This window comes from Hyposmocoma kahamanoa, unplaced genomic scaffold (assembly GCF_003589595.1).
Source record: "Hyposmocoma kahamanoa isolate Upper Pololo Valley unplaced genomic scaffold, ASM358959v1 80, whole genome shotgun sequence".
In the NCBI taxonomy this organism is placed as follows: Eukaryota; Metazoa; Arthropoda; class Insecta; order Lepidoptera; family Cosmopterigidae; genus Hyposmocoma; species Hyposmocoma kahamanoa.
The window spans coordinates 8,052,557-8,057,242 of NW_020654051.1; positions in this window are offsets into that span (position 1 = coordinate 8,052,557).

Here is a 4,686-nt window from a genome sequence, read left to right on the forward strand (position 1 = left end):
AAAAAACCTTGAATAATATTAATTTGAATAACTGAATTTATACATCACAACTTTACACTTTTAAAAAGTGTGAATATAATACAAGCCTATAACTATAGTGTCTTAAATAATAAAGTTCTTAAAAATAAAGGTGAAGAAATATAATAAGTTCCGTGCGCTAATCACATAGAATTGAATCGAGAGCGGAAATGTTATTTATTTTGGACGCCTGCTCTCCGAAATAAGTCGTTGCGAATTCGATTTGATGTGTTTTCCAAATTTTAAATCTATCATTACAATATAAAAATAAAACTGTCACTCATGCCCGTAGAATGAGTGACAGTTTTATTTACAAATGATTTTTGCTAAAGAGCATTTGCAAAAGGAAATCACAAAACGCATATAATGAGATGAGCTGCTTTCAACAATGGGTGACTTACTGAAATCGGGATACTTCACAGAGTTTGAAAACCGAGGCGAGAGTGAATAGGCATTATTAAGGTATGCATGCTACATCGTCGACCTCCTCGTTATATCATTTATTTCTTTATTAAAAAAAAGAAAAAGTCGACCTGCGTATTCATATAATTGTGTCCAAAGATTTGCTCGATCGAATGTGGACACTCGATCTATGAAACATGATATCGATCGTCTACTTCTTATATTCTACTCGATTTTGTCTGATCACACATGTTGATCGATTTTACGATTATACTATACGATTTCTATCATCTGTTGCTTACAAATTTATTAGATTTTTTTCGAAATTTCGTCACGTGACGATTGTCAAAAAATCGAGCAAATCTGTTCACAACTTAACGGTGCCGAGACATAAAAGGCTGCGCCTATGAGCCGTGGAGTGTTCAATGTTCGATATTTAACATTACAGATCGAGTTTCGAATTTTGAAATCCGAAAACGAACTAAGGTTCAAGATATAAAAGTCGAACCATCGAGCTGAGCGGACGCATTGTGATTGTGATAAAGCGACAATCGAATGGGGTCACGAAATATTTACAGTGAAACGGAAGCGAGTTGAGTAGACGATATCGTTAAAGTCCCGAACCGTAGATGGGTGACAGCGCAAGATCATGATGGTTGCCATAAATTACGGGACGCCTACAACCAACAGGCTGTGGATGGTACCTAATGATGATTAAGAATTGGATGAACTTTGTTACACTCTAATGATGTAGGAAGCAATATGGCCTACATGTTGTAATAGCATTCCGCAATCTTTGGTGTAATAAGGTTACCTACATGTGTAAAATGACAGTTTTTCGGGAGAAAGGTTTATGGATTTTTCAAACGAAATTAGTCTACAACTTTTTTATGCTTAAATAGGAGTGTTATAAAATTTGAAATACATATAATTTGTTTTATGTAGTTAGTAATTTTTATGACTTCCATGTGATAAAAGTACTAATGATGTATGATCACATGTGGCTTTGTTATACAATGGGTACGATATTACGTAGATTCTTTTACGTAATTATTTTTTAGCAGCCTTGCGATCGCCTCCATCGTTTCGTAGTTTGGTATTCATTCAAATAACGTGATAGATATGTAGATATAATAACTTTTAAACCTATAGAAAATTATCTATTATCTTTGATGAACAAGCATTGTATTTTTTTATGAGAAATAGGCATAACTTTGTGTCATTTGAATCAATAATTGTAACTTTAAAAAAAACAATTTTCTTGAAATTTAAATGGGGCCGATACTGAGGTTATCGCATAACACACATACAAAAAAAACATATAGTCGAATGAAGAACCTCCTCCTTTTTTTCAAGTTGGTTAAAAAGTTATAAGGAAATATTTATATTTAAATATAAATAGAGTAAGAATGACACGAACAACAGCTATGAAAAATAACCGAAAATACGTTGCCCTGAAAAGTTGGCCCATTTGTAGTTACGAGACTGAGGAAAGTGAGAGCAATCCGTTAGATAAGGTTCAATTAATACTGGACTAATTAGACAATGTATAATGATATCGTCATCATTAGCTTGTGACCATCAATGCTTGTAAATACCTACTTAACTTATTAAAAACTATCATAATGTGTACGTTTATGCTTATTCTATAATACGTCTATTTTCGACTTTAAACTAATAATAAAGTATCTTTTTCGTTAGCGGACCAGAGCAACTCTATTTTCTACTGTGTATTTTTCTGAACTTGTTATTATATGATTACAATTTTCGTATATAATAAGAGGTGTCTACTAAGACACATTTTTGTTTACAAACAGCAATAAAGTTTATTAGGTCTAATTTGTTCCTATGGTTACAAGTAAACATATCTAGAAAATAAATCTAAGTTATCTAGAACGCTAGCAGTATTGATTTATTGGAATTAAATTAATTATTTATTTATAATAATTGATACTGACTAAAATATTTATTCACAGCACCATGACATTCAAAACGCACTCTTTGGTTTTTACTTTGTTTTATTCAGCTGAATTAAATTACAATTTACAAAATAAACACCATACAACAAGTTATATGGAGCATTCGGAGTGAGAACCCCCACAAACTTTCTATCTGCCCTTGTTAACTCGAATTTGACTGCTAGCGTGCACATTGGACCGATCAAATAGTCGGCCGGTTATTCTCGATATGTTTTGATAGTAAGCTTCTTCATGAGTAAGAGAGAGGAAGAATTGTTATTACCTATTGTTTTTGTGGAATGGAGTAAAAAGGATCAATGTGAGAAATCGAGAGTGTTGCGTGCCTCGGCAAACTAAACAATTGGCAAACGTGCTCGCGTGCTTTATTGATTTAGCAGTCGGCCGGAAAGACAGTTCGGCAAATTAATTTGAAGGCAATCGAGTAACCGATCAAATTTTTTATTGATCGATACCGAAACATTATAATGTACGCACTTTCATACATCTTCATGCTGATTAAGGACCCGACAAATTTATCGGCCGATAAAAAGTCCGCTGTCTGTCGGGATAGTTAATTTCAAAATCGTTACATATCTACGAATATTTAATATCTCCCCGTAGCATGGCTACGCACGATGTCGCGACACGCGCGCGATAAAATTGAAATAAGCGAGCGCTATTGGCTAAATTAGATCTGATTGAGACAGCCAATAGTGCGCACTTATCCCAATTTTATCGCGCGTCATGCTACGGGGGTACCCCGCTCGTGTGGCGTTAAACATGAGCGAGACCTCAGAAATATTTTTAATGAGAATAAACCTTTACAATTGAAATATCCTATACGATAGTCAATGCATGCTAACAGCTGTTAAGTAGTGAGTGAAAAGGGTGTGCAGTTTTACTTCAAATACATAATTTGTTGAATAAAATTAAGCGTAACATTTAAGGTTTAACAATGGCTTATTCGCATTAATAGATGAGACTAGTCAACACTAACGTATATTATATAATATGTATATTATAAAAATTCTTCAAGCAATTTTGTCACTTTCAAGTAAGAGCTAAGACTGACTTAAGGTTCATCGTCACCATGCTTCTACATCGCACTCATACCAACATATTTTATGTAAATGTGGCAAAAGGCAGAATCTGGGGAAAACATAGCAGAGGAATTACAATACCGCCTTTATATTACCCTAGAAGATGCCTTAATTGCAATATGAAAGGTATAATTGTTAAAAGGAGATTTCAACAATAACGTTAAACGATTAGCAATGGACGGCAGCAAGCTCGGCTGTTCTCTACGCTTATGTTTAAAGCATTTACATTTTTAATTCATTAGATATTGTGTCAAAATATTTTGACTTTTTCTGAATTCCATGACGATACCTGCTAATGTCACAGAGTGATAGACTTGGTTAAACTTGAGTCGGATATCTGAGGCCGACGAATATTCGAATGGCATTTGTGCGAAAGAATTAATTTTCGAATTACCACAACTCGAAAGAGCGTAGCATTGAAATTACCGAGCGATGGAATTGCACGAATTAACTCCACCTGTCTCTTTCCATCATTGGAAGACTAGGCGTACGCTGGGCTTCCACGCCTATGCTGTGGATATTCCAAAGATTCGCACAAAACGTTACGCTCTCACATTTAAAGGCGAGCAGTTATAGAGTGGAATTCGCTGCCTGCAACCTATTCCTTGAATGCTATAACTTGGGTTGTTTGAAGGTGAGAATCAATAGGTATTATTTAGGTATGATTGCTCCATAGTCGATTTCATTCATTCATTGTTCTTTTCACCAGGTGAGATGGAGATCAAAGGCGCACTTATTCTTTTATATAGAAACAAGTTGAAGAGCCCCGTGTTAATATATTTTGAGAAATACAAATAGAACAAAATTTCGTACACAGGCTATATTCAGAGTTGTCAAAACATTTTGTAAACATTTTTCGAATATTTAACTAGTATATAACGGTGTCTTGTGCTTCAAATAAAAATCCACAAATTTTATAGGTTATGTTAGGTTTTTATTTATTTTTTATTTATTTATTACCATTTAAAAACAAAAGCCATATCTTATAAAAGCCAGCCATTTTGTAATGGTATCTTTTAGTTAAATTGACGGTTGATGTAAACGGAAATCTAAGTAAATTGCATAAAACTTGTATGTGTTATGTTAATTGACTATCAAAAACCTTTAAGTAGAGTAATTAGTCTTTGTAACATTACCGATTTATATTGAAAGATCTCACGTAATCTGAATATTAGCTATACGCGAGATAACATTTTATTAATGGCAAT